The sequence below is a fragment of the Saccostrea echinata genome, unplaced genomic scaffold (assembly GCF_033153115.1).
Source record: "Saccostrea echinata isolate AGI-Se365-2 ecotype Australia unplaced genomic scaffold, CSIRO_AGI_Sech_v1 ptg000001l, whole genome shotgun sequence".
NCBI lineage: Eukaryota > Metazoa > Mollusca > Bivalvia > Ostreida > Ostreidae > Saccostrea > Saccostrea echinata.
In genome coordinates this window covers 28,872,196-28,889,724 of record NW_026889750.1, presented here as the reverse complement: position 1 = coordinate 28,889,724, position 17,529 = coordinate 28,872,196, and positions in this window count along the sequence as shown.

Sequence of the window (17,529 nt, the reverse complement as noted above, 5' to 3'; positions counted from 1 at the left end):
ACTCTTCAGAATGTGAAATTCGTCTACTGTGGCATCCGATGATCCACTCTTTACATGGTTACAGACTACTAATTTTACCCCTATTTCATTGACCACGCAAGTAGTGCCAGTTTAAAAATAGAGGTTTTTTCTTAAAAATTCTTTGGGGTGTATATGGGGTGGAATGGGGTTATTTTTGGGCATAGATGGAAAGGAGAGGGTCTGAAAAAAATTATAAAATTGATAATAATGGGAAATTTTGCTTTTAAGCGCGTAGTAGGAAGGGTGTAAAGAGGCCCATGTTTACCCTTTCCTCGAAGGAAAAGTGAAATAAGCAGGGTAGGGGTTATTTGCGATGCCATAGCAGGACTTGCAGACTATGAATTTTCCCCAGAGCCTGAAAATTTTTTGGACTTGAATTGTTGTTACTCTATGCCAAGTTTCAGGTAAGTTGAGCCGGTGTGATTTTTTAAATTAATTTTAACATTATAAAGGAATGTATAGCAAAATAATTGGTAGTCTGTGTCCACATTCAGTGTCTGAGAGAGAAACGAACGACAACTCTGCATAGGAGATTGCCGATGATCTTTGATCCTTTTTAAACTTTAACCTAACCATTTGCATTTCGGTTTATTTTACCCCAATCTATACTTACACTTGTACTTACCGACTGTCATAGGTCCTGTCAACTTCATGAAATATAATCCAATTAAAACACAAAATGAATTAATTTCCACTGATATACATGTAACACTGCACCACACCATGTCACATGGCATGTGCAATCTAAAAATGATAATGGTAAAACTAGTACTAGTACTGGTAGGGTGACGCAAGCCCAATGTGATGTAGAAATTTTCAAAAAGGTGTTCACATACATGCACAGTACAAGAACAAATTTTAAATTATCATAACAAACGATGTTTTAACATAACTTTGCCATCTAGGCCTATTTCCAAAAACAGGCAAATTGTGTGTGTGTGTGTGTTGGGGGGGGGGGGGGGGGTGAGAAAATTGATTGGGTATGGCTTTTCAAGGAGGTTTTTGCCTAATCAAATACTAAAAAAAGTTTGCACATTTTGATAAATTCATCAAAAACGCTTTGTACTAAAATAATATTATTTGTTGTTGAGAAAATAAATTTGAAAAGTTCCAATTATGGGCCAAAAATTTATACCTTCCCCCCTTTTATCAAAACCTAATTTTCATCATTAATTAAATTCTGTTATTTCAGACTGGTAATGAATTAAGTATATGAAATGCGTATAAGAGGTTCATGGGTCACATGGTCACCTGAGCATTTTATGCTCGATTTGACGAATACATGTACTGTGTAAATTATAGAATTGTTTGGACTTTTTTCCTTGGTAAGCCCAATATGAAGGAGTGTGCATTTAGAGGCAAACACCTTAGTGCGGGTATTACTGTCTCATGACAGCATCTAGTTTGTTTTGTAAATCTTTTATTACAAAGCAAACACGTTAGAATTCTCTTAATTACATGAAGTATACAGAAAGAATAACTCCTGTGTGGAGATACATGTACGTACATGTATGTATCTACCGGTACTCATATTGATCGTCAGCTTATTGACTTGCGCTTTAAGTCGATTAACGACCGCGTTTATTAAGCACAATCTTCCTCTCTCTCAAGAGGGAGGTGCAAGCCACGTAGTATAAACACAATTAACTTCTCAAGACATTACAAATTATCAATACTGAAAAGCAATAAAAATTTAATCATGGCGGCCGCAGATTTTGACCAAAGGGTAGCTCGTTTAAACGTGGCGCACATAAAGGATGACTGCACTTAAGGACATGCGGAATTTGCGACAAAATAAACTTTCAAAACAAGCATTTTTTTTTCATTGCAAGAATGGTTAACATCCAATCTAAAACTTTATGTAATTACGTTTAATAAAAGTGTGTATTTACGAAGTTCGAATTTGTTTTCAAAGGCAGGGGTCATCACAATTCTTGAATCTCCGTTCGATAATGAGGACGCCCACTTTTTTCCTGACTTTATACATAGTCAGCGCATGTTTGTCTATTATTCTACGTTTAACAGTCGTTGTATATTTGCATAAATAATAATGTGTCAAAAGGAGATTAATAGACAAACATGCGCTCATGGTTAAAAAGAGAAAAAAAAACTGCTTCTTCTTACATTCGCTCTCCGTGTTGTAACCAAGGATTGTGACATGTTGAATATTATAATTCACCACGTGATTTCTTAACTCATGTAACTTTGTGAATACTAAATTCCGCCACGTGACTTGTAAGGAAGCATGTTTTGTGCTAACTAGGACATTGTGTTCGAACACGTTAAGTCATCTGGCATTGATATTAAATCTGCTTTAATTACATTGACGTGCTCATATTGTTAATTTCGTTTTGAAACCTTTGTCAGAAGTGTATTTGTACCATACAGAATAAAGAGGGAGATTGGAAAGAGGGATCACGTTCGCTTTTCCAAACATGTCATTGTTATTTATGTAGTCTAATTTTAGAGCCATTCTTACAATGTTAGCTCAACCTCTCATGCATATCTAATGTTCAATCAAGGGCAGGTAAGTGTAAAATCACTATATTTGGAAAGAAGTGAGGACAAAAAACATTGAATCATTTTATTGTATCACAGTCTAAAGTCATTTTAAGATTTAAATGTGGTTCCAAATTGACAGTATTCTTTCATAAACATACAAAAGTAAGATAAGGTTTAGATATAAAAGCAACAGAAGCAACCGAAAAAGACCCAAAAACAGGCGTTAAGTGCAGTCATCCTTTAACCATGGCTGGCCACCAAGGTAAAACCCCTTGTTGAGAACCCTGATTAGGCACACAAAAGAAAAAGATAAAAAGAAGCTAGCTCTGAGCATAATTCTAGTTGCAAGCGCAATTCAAATAATGAAATTGTTAGAGCTTGGATACAAAAGTTTTCAATCCTTTTTGAAGTGATGTTAAGACTTAATACTCCATAGGTTGTCCTCTCCATGATTCAGGGTTTAAAGATCATGAAATTAAATCTTTTCTTGGTATTCTGCTATGGATTACTTTGGGACCTAATAGATAGTCCCCAGAGTAAGCAGATCCCTTTTTTCACTAAAGATTTAAGTCATCAACCAACTTTAAGGGCAACTTACCCTAATATTTCTATAAATATGATTATATACTGATCATTATTATTTTCTAAGTAAATTACGTGTATACCGTATACAACACTTTGACATACCTTTATTCAAAATCTACAGACTGAAAATTGCTCTACACACCCTTTCTATCATTTTACGTATGAATTTAACTCTTAAACAATGTCATCTTTCATTAGAGATTGAATTTCATTTACCTTTCAACTCAATTGATTTCAGTTGATTTAGATGCAAAAGACCAGTTTCAACATTCTAAGTTTGTTTCAGAAATTCTCAAAGATACTTCTAAGTGGTGTTTATGAAAACTTGATAATGCATGAAATCATTTCACTGTAGGTAATGTACGTCGTCTGTTTCTAAAAACTGTTTAAGAACTGGAATGATTTCCATGGAAACTAGAGAAATTCAGCAAAATAATTTTTAGTGTAATAAGTATTCGTTTTTCGTGGATTTTGTATTGCTAGGAGACATACATATCAATGATTTTCATTATCGCTGATATTATTTTGAGTACACAGGACCAATTTTCCAGTATTTTCTCTGATTTCTTGGTGTTTGCTTAATTCTTGTTAATACGTTCTCTGCCAGCCCCGTGATCAAGTATTTCAATGGTAATGAAAATGCCATATGTACTTTTAAATTTCCACCTACGAGTAAAGAACTTCTTTCGAGTTGATTTAAAAAAAAAAAAACAAAAAAAAAACAAAAAAAAAACAAAAAAAAAAACTTCATTTTGTGAGAAAAACAGGGAAGGGATTCAGTTACTAAGTTGAGGTAAAGCTAACTATTATTGAAGAGTAACATATAACGTGTTTATGTATTTATAATCTGTTTGTTATTATTTGTGTTAAATAGAACTAAGTTCCATAATCCGTAAATTAGGTTCCTGCTCAAAAATATGTTTTTGTATGTAACGTTACACAGACAGCTGACGTTATTTAATTTTCTTGCAATAAAAAAATTCAAATCCCCTACCTAATATTTCGGGAGCGGTATATTTTTTTTTTATTTTAAGAAAAATAGACAACGTTAGGTGCCAGTGCAGTTTATTTACTGTCCTTTGCATTTTTTAAAGTCGGGATTGAAGTTCAAACATGTGCACTTTGACATTCCGCTTCAAGGTATCACACCGGTAATTGTTTTCACTATATAATTCTATATAGAATAAAAAATCATTAAAAATCAGGTATTTGAATTTATGACAAAATATTTAGCAGGCAGTGTTAAACGTTACCAGTCAGATCAGCTGACACAAAAAAAAATAGGGTACGTACACGGCATTTTCTGATTTTTTTTCCATCCACAAACAGGAATACCCTCAAAACCACGTGTATTCAATGTGTTTATAAACATCCTTTGTGCACCCCAGGAAGTGGCCTCCTATGCCCCGAAAGAAATAGTTCCCGTCAAAAACCTTTAATATTTTACAAAGTTCATAAAATATCCTAAGCACAGATACCAAAAATGTAAAAATAGATGAAGGGAAAATATAAAATTTCTCACAATAAAAAAAACATTTCTTTATTATGTATGGAACTAAAATTGACTAAGTTCATTTTGATTGGTCAATTACCGGTGTGATACCTTGAACTACATGTATGTCGAGCTCTGTTATGAACAATGTCATAAATTTGTTTGGCAAAGACTCTTCTGATTATTTTGCAGCGATTGGATTTGTTGCAGCTTCATATATAGCACTTAAAGTAGCTTTTAATGTAATCAAAATCTTGAAATTCCTTGTTTTTGCTGGATCTACAAATTTCAAGAAACTAGGATCACGGGCAGCTAATGATACTTGTATCAATATTCTACTATATTTATTGACTCAATTTTCAGAAATATACTACTTTCTTTAAGCTTTTCAAAAGTAAACAGGACAACTTTCACGTGAGAACATTTTTAGCAACTATATCAAATACTTGGTGTGTATGCCATTCTATTTGATATCGTCTTTCAGCTCTCTCAGGGCGTATCATAAAGTGCTGTGTTTCAAAATGTAGCGAGGCGGTACATTCAAGGTCTTTAACAAAAGACTGACCATGTGACTACGGTCGGTAGACAACATTGTCTAAACCGCAGTTCATATGTAGAACCAATCTTTCCTCCTCTCGTGCATTACGTAATATTAAGGAAGGCCTATGATAATGTAGAGGTTGTGTCTAAATATCACGAGCCTAGCGTAATTATGAATATTTATGAGATGCCTCTAGCGATTAAAAGGAATCCGATGCAATACTTTATTTCCGGAATGTTTAGTATCATTGTCAAAAAGAATAAGATAGATAGCAACATCTCAGTTTTTTCTTTTTAATGTATTCCACACTGATTTAACCTTATTTATCTTTGCCGATAATAACTGAATTTAATTTTTATTTCACATCAAAAGAATTATTGAAAGCTATTGCTTGGTTATCATGTGCAGTTGTACATTAAAGAAATAATATAAATAAATTCTAAAAAATATATTTATAAATAAATAAATAAATAAATAAATAAATAAATAAATAAATAACAAGGGCACTGAAGAAAAGAAAAAAAATGTGAGTGATAATAAGTAAAAAAGAAATGAAATTAAGATTGTAAATGATGCAAAGATAGATATCAATTTTCTAAACAAAACAACACTAGATAAATTGTAACTATATTAAATAAATAATTCTGAAATTAACAGTATTAAAATAAAACAAACAGGAAGCAAATATGAAACACATTTCAGAAAGTCACCTGATCTAATCTGATAACATTAAGTCCAGCATCCATTTTCCTGATATCCCAAGCTACTGTATTGGTATGTTCTACTGAATACAATATATGTGACGCACCTGTACCCTAGGCTTTTGAAACAATCTATTAAGTACAAAAGTAACACACCTGCACCCTAGGTTTTTGATAAGGTCATCTGGGAACTACATAACAGTGACCCTCCTGTACCGTAAACTATTAATACGATCTACTGAGTACTACAGGACAGGTAAGAGTCCAGTACCCTAGGCTATTGATACGATCTACTGAGTACTACAGGACAGGTAAGAGTCCAGTACCCTAAGCTATTGATACGGTCTACTGAGTACTACATGACAGGTAAGACACCAGTACCCTAGGCTATTGATACGGTTTACTTAGTACTACAGGACAGGAATGAAACCAGTACCCTAGGCTATCGATACGGTCTACTGAGTACTACAGGACAGGTAAGAGTCCAGTACCCTAGGCTATTGATACGATCTACTGAGTACTACAGGACAGGTAAGAGTCCAGTACCCAGGTAAGCTATTGATACGGTCTACTGAGTACTACATGACAGGTAAGACACCAGTACCCTAGGCTATTGATACGGTTTACTTAGTACTACAGGACAGGAATGAAACCAGTACCCTAGGCTATCGATACGGTCTACTGAGTACTACAGGACAGGTAAGAGTCCAGTACCCTAGGCTATTGATAATACGATCTACTGAGTACTACATGACAGGTAAGAGTCCAGTACCCTAGGCTATTGATACGGTCTACTGAGTACTACATGACAGGTAAGACACCAGTACCCTAGGCTATTGATACGGTTTACTTAGTACTACAGGACAGGAATGAAACCAGTACCCTAGGCTATCGATACGGTCTACTGAGTACTACAGGACAGGTAAGAGTCCAGTACCCTAGGCTATTGATACGGTCTACTGAGTACTACAGGACAGGTAAGACACCAGTACCCTAGGCTATTGATTTGGTTTACTGAGTACTACAGGACAGGAATGAAACCAGTACCCTAGGCTATTGATACGGTCTACTGAGTACTACAGGACAGGAATGAAACCAGTACCCTAGGCTATTGATACGGTTTATTGAGTACTACAGGACAGGTATGAAACCAGTACCCTAGGCTATTGATACGGTCTACTGAGTACTACAGGACAGGTATGAAACCAGTACCCTAGGCTATTGATACGATCTACTGAGTACTACAGGACAGGTAAGAGTCCAGTACCCTAGGCTATTGATACATCTACTGAGTACTACAGGACAGGTAAGACACCAGTACCCTAGGCTATTGATACGATCTACTGAGTACTACAGGACAGGTAATAGACCAGTACCCTAGGCTATTGATACGGTCTACTGAGTACTACAGGACAGCTATGAAACCAGTACCCTAGGCTATTGATACGATCTACTGAGTACTACAGGACAGGTAAGAGTCCAGTACCCTAGGCTATTGATACATCTACTGAGTACTACAGGACAGGTAAGACACCAGTACCCTAGGCCATTGATACGATCTACTGAGTACTACAGGACAGGTAATAGACCAGTACCCTAGGCTATTGATACGGTCTACTGAGTACTACAGGACAGGTAAGAGTCCAGTACCCTAAGCTATTGATACGGTCTACTGAGTACTACAGGACAGGTAATAGACCAGTACCCTAGGCTATTGATACAGTCTGATGAGTACTACAGGACAGGTAAGAGTCCAGTACCCTAAGCTATTGATACGGTCTACTGAGTACTACAGGACAGGTAAGAGTCCAGTACCCTTGGCTATTGATACGGTCTACTGAGTACTACAGGACAGGTAAGACACCAGTACCCTAGGCTATTGATATGTTCCACTGAGTTCATATATAAGTGACACACCTGTACTCTAGTGCAAATTGTTAAGTAATTATTGATTCATGATTCAGGTAGCTATTTTTATGAAAGTTTTATGATATGCATTTCTGTGTTCGTCATTTTTTAATTAAGATATAACTAGAGTTCAGCAATTTCATCCTGTACAGAACGCTCTGTAAGAGTGCATCTTTCATCTGCTTCTTCGTATGTTAAACCTGTTCTCTTACATATCAGATACACTATAGATTCTTTAACCAAAACCAGGTTCATGTAATGTACTCCCATTCTGAAATTATAAAACGTAAAGAAAATTTAAATGAGTTTGAAAGAAATAGAAATAAGATCACATTTTTTCATAGTACAAAGTTAAAATTTATAGACATGTTTTAAAAAAAATGTGGAAAAAATACTGCAAACAGGTTATTTTTAAGTGTTATTTTCTACTTAACACACCTTCAAACAATTTCGTCTACACACAGTTGTATTCAAAGATATTTGACTTTCTCTGAAGTTACTCCTTTTTAATTTTTCCCACAGATGACCTAAGCCAATTAGGTGAAAATAACACAGAATTTCCTGGTTTACAGTATAAAGAAAAGAAAAATAAATACAAAATGTTTTCTCTCAGGATATGTTCTAGGTGTTGGTTTTTCAGGTTTTCATATGATCTGTATCTTGTGTAGATGGATCTGAAAGTTGTTTCATGACTATATACAAATGGCAAATGTAAATGGAAATACATTGTATTCAGTACTCAGTAGATCGTATCAATAGCCTAGGAGACTGGACTCTTACCTGTCATGTAGTACTCAGTAGACTGTATCAATGGCCTAGGGTACTGGATTCTTACCTGTCATGTAGTACTCAGTAGACCGTATCATTAGCCTAGGGTACTGGACTCTTACATGTACCTGTCCTGCAGTACTCAGTAGACCGAATCAATAGCCTAGGGTACTGGACTCTTACCTGTCATGTAGTACTCAGTAGATCATATCAATAACCTAGGGTACTGGTGTCTTACCTGAGTGTCATGTAGTACTCAGTAGATGTATCAATAGCCTAGGGTACTGGTGTCTTACCTGAGTGTCATGTAGTACTCAGTAGATGTATCAATAGCCTAGGGTACTGGTGTCTTACCTGAGTGTCATGTAGTACTCAGTAGATGTATCAATAGCCTAGGGTACTGGTGTCTTACCTGAGTGTCATGTAGTACTCAGTAGATGTATCAATAGCCTAGGGTACTGGTGTCTTACCTGAGTGTCATGTAGTACTCAGTAGATGTATCAATAGCCTAGGGTACTGGACTCCTACCTGTCATGTAGTACTCAGTAGATCATATCAATAGCCTAGGGTACTGGACTCTTACCTGTCATGTAGTACTCAGTAGATCATATCAATATCCTAGGGTACTGGTGTCTTACCTGTCCTGTAGTACTCAGTAGACCGTATCAATAGCCTAGGGTACTGGACTCATACCTGTCATGTAGTACTCAGTAGATCATATCAATAGCCTAGGGTACTGGACTCTTACCTGTCATGTAGTACTCAGTAGATCATATCAATAGCCTAGGGTACTGGTGTCTTACCTGTCCTGTAGTACTCAGTAGACCGTATCAATAGCCTAGGGTACTGGACTCATACCTGTCATGTAGTACTCAGTAGATCATATCAATAGCCTAGGGTACTGGTGTCTTACCTGTCCTGTAGTACTCAGTAGATCATATCAATAGCCTAGGGTACTGGTGTCTTACCTGTCATGTAGTACTCATCAGACAGTATCAATAGCCTAGGGTACTGGTCACTTACCTGTCCTGTAGTACTCAGTAGATCATATCAATAGCCTAGGGTACTGGTGTCTTACCTGTCATGTAGTACTCATCAGACAGTATCAATAGCCTAGGGTACTGGTCACTTACCTGTCCTGTAGTACTCAGTAGACTGTATCAATAGCCTAGGGCACTGGTGTCTTACCTGTCCTGTAGTACTCAGTGTAGACCATATCAATAGCCTAGGGTATTGGACTCTTACCTGTCATGTAGTACTCAAAAGACCAGGTCAATAGCCTTGCACACTGGTTTTATATCTGTGTAAAAGTTTGTTGTGAAATTTTTTTTTATATCGGTAGCCTATTAGCCTATTATATATTTTTTCAATGCAAGTCATGCATACCTCTTTGTAATAATTCCATCGTTTTCTGCATTCTCACTCAATCGTTTTATTTTGGCAAAATAATTTAGTTTACTCCCGTTGTTTAATTGTAATTCAATTCAATTTAATTGTACCTGTTTTTGGAAAAGAACAGCATACTTCGAAATATAATGTTATTACTCTTACACACACAGATCTATCGTTACGTAATATTATATTGTATAGGTAGTTAATACTTCTCCTTACCATCTCCTTCTAGTTCAAAGTGTCGTTTATTGCTGATTCTCTGTGTGATGAATCTTGTCGTTGTTCTTTTTTCTAAATCTTCAAGAAATGCTTGTATTTCTTGGTAGTTCTTAAACTTTCTGACAGCCGGCATGGTTTTGATTAGAAACTGCGCGAAAATGTCAAAGTCATTCCTTACATTATTATATTCGTATGGGAAAAAACTTGGATATAAAATAATGAATTGCTTCTTATTTGTATATAAAACAACAATTTAAACGTTGATTAAACTATTAAAAATGATAATAAAGTTTGTTTTCATTCTTCTTTCATTTATTGCGGATACCGGATCTCTTTGAGCTGACCGAGATATTTTTTGTCGTTATCAATACCTCATAAATATTCATAACTACGTTAGGCTCGTGATTATAGTAGGCGTTAGAAGCAATCCGGCAGACCGACCGCGTCATAACTCATTAATATGCATAAGGTGACGGAATTTACCGATCCTTTGTCGAGAAAGTAAAAATAGGCCAGCGCGAGGCGACATGCACATGGTGCGCTCAGCATCATGAATGCGGAGAGGTGGGAAACATTATGGACCCCTGTGACAGAGGATGGGATGTGTGGGTGGGTAGCAACATCTGAGGAAGCAGAGAAGGTGCGAAAGGCCTACGAAGTGGAGACTTCAATCACCTACGTCTCCGGGAAAAAAGAGGCCAACTTCGGAAGGCCAGAAGTCGGTAGGTTTAAAAAAAATTTCTGTGGTATGCATGTATTGTTAAACATTCTTAAACTCTGGGCATTCTATTTATCATCAGAGATGCTGAGTTAAATAACTTTTCATTCATGAGTCTTCTTTTATACATGACCATCGTCCTCTAAATCTGAATTGATTTGTGCATACGAGTGTGTATTTATTTAAACAAAATATTATTCACAAATAATTTTATTATGTGAATGGGATTGGGCAGCAGCAGACAAAGCCTATTTAAGCCCTCTGTACGAGTGTGTATGTATAAGTAATTGAATTATGTATAACTTATGTATAACTATACATATATGTATGACACTGTGTTAATTATTGAATGAAATATGGTCAATGAAAAAAAATGTATTACGGTGTTGACTCATAATTTGGACTGTTTGGAGACATGGCTATTTTGCACTTATAAAATTAAACTCTCTCTCTCTCTCTCTCTCTCTCTCTCTCTCTCTCTGTGTGTGTGTGTGTGTGTGTGTGTTGGTTTCACCGATCTCCCGAGGACTATGGTGTGAAAAAACACCTTTACTCCGAGGACGTAAATTTCTTCCGAGGACTTTTTCCACGTCCTCGGAAAAAAATTGCTTGTATCGTCACAAAATATCGAACTACATCACGTGGTGAAATTTGGTGAAAGTCCTCAGAAGAATAGTAAGATGTGAAATTGTGTTACACCATCACACAGTTTTATCGTCTGCCATAACACACATTTGATATTTTAGACGCGCGCTGATGCGCGCGCATCCAAACAGGATATTTCCGATGCGCACTGATGCATGCGCATAGGAATGGCGGAAATGATAAAAGGTCTTGACTTTTACGTCTCAATATGTAAGTATTCACAATATATTTACTTAACGTTGTTTTCATTAATGAAAATAAATAATCTTAGATAAAAAAGACATTTAACAAAGAATTTTAACGCTAGTATCTGTACTTACATGTAGATGTAAACAGATAGGACATACACGAACATTAATAGGAAAAGACATAAACAGATAAATGATAGATCTCATTTGACTACTTAAAAACGTGTAATTGAGGAAAAACTGTCAATGAAGAAGGGGAAATGATAAGTACGGAAAACATATGTTTATACCATGTTCATTTCTATGAGCCTTTCAGGTTTTTAGGTGACATTAACTTGTTGACAAAACGCTTGCTTATAATAACCCCCCCCCCACCTAAATATTTTTTTTTAAATCACAAAACACTTGTACAAGCAATGATACGTGGCACTGGTTAACTTAATTCACACAAATTAAGGTAGGATTATTTAAAACGGCAGTTTGTAAATTTAGAATTTACAGAGGGAAGAGCCAAAATTACTGAAAAGGGAAACTAAAATATCGATCATTTATCTTCACATGACAATCTTAGATTCCTCACTTTTTCACTGTAGAGACTTTTTATTTGGAATCGAAAACAATGTATAGTTCCTTTGACATAGTTTTCAGAAATGGAGCAGTAGATTAACTTGTTAAAAAAGTAGCATGCATGCAAATCTTTAATTTATGGAAAAGCAAAATTAAAAAAAAATATTCTATTCTTTTGGAAAATCATGGTTAAGTTTTATGGGTCTGAAAAGCAGTGGTGATCAAGAAAACAAGACCAACCGTACTCAGTATTTATAACTTAACAAACTTTCAGAAACTTATAAATGGAATATTAAGGTTATGGATTTTGTTTATATTTGTTGTTGTAAAACTCGAGATTAGTATGAATACTTTTGCACACTTCAATTCATTTAATGTTCCTTACCTTTCATCTTCAAAACACAAAACTGATCTCCATGTTTGTTACACGTTCCTTTGAGAATTTTTCACTCATATTAAAAAGCCACCACTTGCCGGTGGAGGGCTGCAAATTTAAAACTGTACTCAGTACTTATGGCTTTTGAGCAATGAGGGATCTTTTTCATGCCAGCACTTACTGCGACACAGTACCTCAGTTTATAAGGTCTCCTCCAAAGACCGGTCTCCACGTTCTGCTATGCGATTTGAATCCACAATGTAAGGATCATCTTACTCCTCGACTCGTCGCCTGCATGGCGCAGTGGTTAGAGCGTCTGCTCTAGAGTCGCGGAGTAAGGAGTTGATCCTTACGTCCTGGGTTCGAATCCCACTGTGGGACGTGGAGACCGATCCTTCGGATGAGACTGTATAAACCGAGGTCCCGTGTCGCAGTATATGCTGGCACGAAAAAGATCCCTCACTGCTCAATGGCCGTAAGTGCCGAGTATAGGACAAAATTTGCAGCTCTCCACCAGCAAATGGTGGCGTCTCCATATGAGTGAAAAATTCTCGAGAGGGACGTTAAACAACATAAAAACAAACAAACAAACTCCTCGACTCTAAAGCAAATGCTCTAACCATTGCACCATGCAGGTGACTTTGATTTCCATGCCTCAGAGGAAATGACTTGATAGCCTCTTATAGGAGTAACTGTCACTGACTATATGCACTACCTATGTAGTCACATAAACCAAATACTGCTGCTCTTTGAGACATAGTTTATAAGTCTTATATAATGCACTTAAAATAAGTCAAGATTCCAAAGAATTTCAAACATCCCATTCATTCAAAGAGTTAAAAATAATCAATACCTCAGGAAGTTTCAACAATTCTTAGATTTGAAAAAATATTTGCTCAAATTGAATTAGATTTCATATTTTATTCTGTTTATGTCAAACATGATGTTCTATTTATTAACAATTGATTTCTCTCCTTGGTAAAATGATTTTTTTACTGTTTATTTAACGTCCCTTCGAGAATTTTTTACTCATGTTAAGAAGCCACCACTGCCCTGTGGAGGGCTGCAAAATTAGACCTGAACTCAGCACTTATGGCCATTTATATTAGCAGTAAGGGATATTTTGTGCAAACACCTACTGCAACAAAGAACCTGCTTTATACGGTTTCATCCAAAGGACCAGTTTTCAGGTCCCACAATGGGATTAAAACCCTTGAAGTAAGGATCAACTCCTTACTTTGCGACTCTGGAGCAAAAGCTCTATACTCTATGCCACGTGGCGACTGGTAAATTGATAAACATGCACTAAATATGTTAACTCTACCACAGGCCTCTATGTGACCTCTAAAATTTAGGCACCAACTGGCTCCTTATGAAAAAAAAATTTAGTCACAAATGCAAATTTTAGCCGCCAGGTAAATTTTTCTTAGGCACCAATCTAAAAACTGATATTAGTCAATATTAGAGACATGTCCATTGCTTCTTTTCGGCTCTTTCTAAAAAAAAAAAATTGAAAATGTTTATAGTTCAGTAATTTGATGATCACCAAGCCAATTTAAAATGGTCGCCAATTTTGCGAATTCTAGAAAAATTTTAGGCACCAATCATAATTTTTAGGTGCTATGGCAACTTAATTAGTCGGCAATTAGACCTATACCATATATCGCATACCCTGTAATTGTTTTCACTATCTGCACATCTTTGATTTTTTTGCCTTTACAAATCAACTTGGTTATAAAGATACATGACTGTATAATTTTTGTAAAACAGCTGGATTTTTAAGTTAAATTTCTTTTGGTTTAAAGCTAAGAAAACTTAGATATTATAGCTAAAGGACTGGTTATTAAGGGACATGCAAGCTTAAGTATTTCTGACACATTTATTCTATCCCCTTTAAAATTACCATGGGGCTATAGATACACGTTGGTCATGTGATCAAATCCCATGGAATCCAAAGGGCTTTATGGTAGGTAACAACATATGACTATAGTCCCATAGATGATAAAATATTATACTTTTTCATGTTACATTTTGCCCATATATGAAGCATTAGAATATTATAAATTGTGTATAAAACATTAATGTTTTTACTTTGAATTTCAAATGTCAAGCGTCACCTGTGTGGCGCAGTGGTTAGAGCATATGCTCTAGAGTCGCAGAGTAAGGAGTTGATCCTTACGTCGTGGGTTCGAATCCCACTGTAGGACATGGAGACCGGTCCTTCGGATGAGACCATATATATCGAGGTCCAGTGTCGCAGTAGGTGCTGGCACGAAAAAGATCCCTCACTGCTCAATGGCCCTGAGTACCGAGTACAAGTCAAAATTTGCAACTCTCCATCGGCAAGTGGTAGCATTTCCATATGAGTGAAAATTCTCGAGAGGGACGTTAAACAACAACAACAAAAAATCAAATGTCAAGCTAGAATAAGGAACTACAGCATTGAACTATTGACCCTTTTTAGTCATTCATAGTTATAAATGAGTCTCCTTGAATCCTAATATTTCTCAGGAGAAAGCACTGCAATTTTAAATAAGTGTTTATTTTCTAGAAACTTTTGTTTGTGCAGGTGTATCAGATGCATTCCAAAAGTGTTCAGTCACTGCAAATTTAAATACAGTTGAACTTTGGTATCTCAAGCACTGATAACTTGAATACCATGGATATGTCAAAGTTATCTGGAAGTCCGAACCACTTATTTTTTAAGAAATTAACACTCGATATCTTGAATACTCCTATATCTCTAAGTTTTTTCAGTTCCATCTATTTTAAAATAATGAGGTTTGACTGTGCATCTTTCTTATTTAGCATTTGATGAATTTCATATGAATCACCAACAAGTTTTCACATTTTGATGCAAACTTTTATAGTTCTAAACAACCAACCACTCATTAATCAATTACTACATATAATTTAAATAAAATAAATTAACAATTAGTTAAAAGTTCATAATTATATACATTTTACCAACTCTTTTTATGTATTCAACTACAAGATATTATATACATAATTTAAATAAATTTAAATTGATCAGAAATGTCAAAATGGAAAATTTGAGAAACATGGCTTCATTTACTGGACAGTACTGAAATTGTAGAAAAGAAGTTCATTCATTTATCAATTTTTTGATTCGTTCTAGGAACAGATCAGAAAATATGTTTCAAAAATAGGTAGTATCTATTTAAATAATTAAAAAAATCAAAGTGAAGGAACACTTTAGCATATGTGCCTGCCTGTTCATCTATTTGCAATCATACTAATAAATATACAAAGCTGATGTATCAAGATAATAAATGCTACTATATAAGTGAAGCATTTCAAGTAAATCTTTTGGTTGTAACCATTATAGCATTTTGTCGTGTTAAACAGAAAAAGTAATCTAACTATGAAGTAGCTCCCAAGTAGTCCATGTGCAAGTACTTCCAAGTTTCTTTTTAACAACCAGTTTTGTACCCATTTTTGCAGATGAGTAGGGCAGTATACATGGACCATATTCAAAAGCTTTAGAGATATTTATGAAATAATGAAAAAGTTTGGTAAAATAATTATAATTTCATTGCCTCAATTGATATAATTCACGTTTCTTTGGATTGAAAAATCCTTATATAACCTTCAATAAGAGTCCTTAATTATTTCCTATGTATCTTAAAACACGAGATCTGATTGGTTAGCAAGCGGTGTGTAAATTTCCTTACACCCAGCTAAAGCTGGGGTGGGGTGGGTGGGGTTAAATAATGTGACATCACAATGAATAGTTTCTATATCAAATAAACACCATACAACATGATGTCACGATGTATTGAAGCATGTAGTAAATCAGTAGTTTAAAATATTAGTGGAATTGGGTTTACAGAGAAATTATTAGGTTATATAGGAAATAAAGATTTGTTATCCAGGTGTAATCAAGGGTGTACAAAGATTTACCTGTTAGCAAATATAACCTATCACTGGGTCGTATTTTGGCTGACTTGCTTCATACCAATTGTTAGGCCTTTGTTTATATGCTAAATTTGACTATCGAATATTCCATCTACTTGATCAATATATAGGGCTCACAGTGGGTGTGGCCGGTCAACAGGGGATGCTTAATCCTCCTTGGCACGTGATCCCACCTCTGGAATTTTAGGGGGTCTGTGTTTATGCAGTGTTCAAAGATTTGTATTGTTTGTAATTTTTATGAAATAGATCACTGTTCATTATCTTCTCTTTTTCATTCCATATCCATACCCCGAAATCATAACTTTGACCTTTTGACTCCAGAATCAAGAGGAATCATCCTCTCCACTGGAGTAGAGACTGATCTAAAAGCCAATTTGAAAGCAACTAAATCATAAACACAAATTTAATTCCTGATGTACACATACCCTAAATTAAATTAGTGACTATTGTCTGCCCCAAAATAAATACAGGGACCCAAGACTTTATCTTTGAAATAATTAAAAATTCTTTTAAACAATGTACAAGTACTGCACAACAAATGTAAATCACATAACACATAAATATGCATAGACTTTTAACACTTACAACAGGGTGATTGGGCTATGTGTATGTTTAAGGTGTGCAATAGAACATCTCCTATGACATGATACAATATTTTACAAGATGGTGCTTATATATTGAATAAATTATGTGATATTTTGTTAGTATATTACTATATAGGTCTCTGGGTATTGCTAAGAGACCCCTAACATAGAATGAAATGCAAGTTGGGACCCATGCATGTAGTTTTCTCGTTTATTTAATTAGACGCATGCAATTTCTTCACTATAAGAGCATATTTTATGATTAAACAAATGTCATTTCAAACTCTACCAGATATACTGTAATACAGTGCCCTACACTCAGTATGTGTACAGGGTGATAAAAAATACATGATCAATATTGCCATTTATCATGTTTATTTACC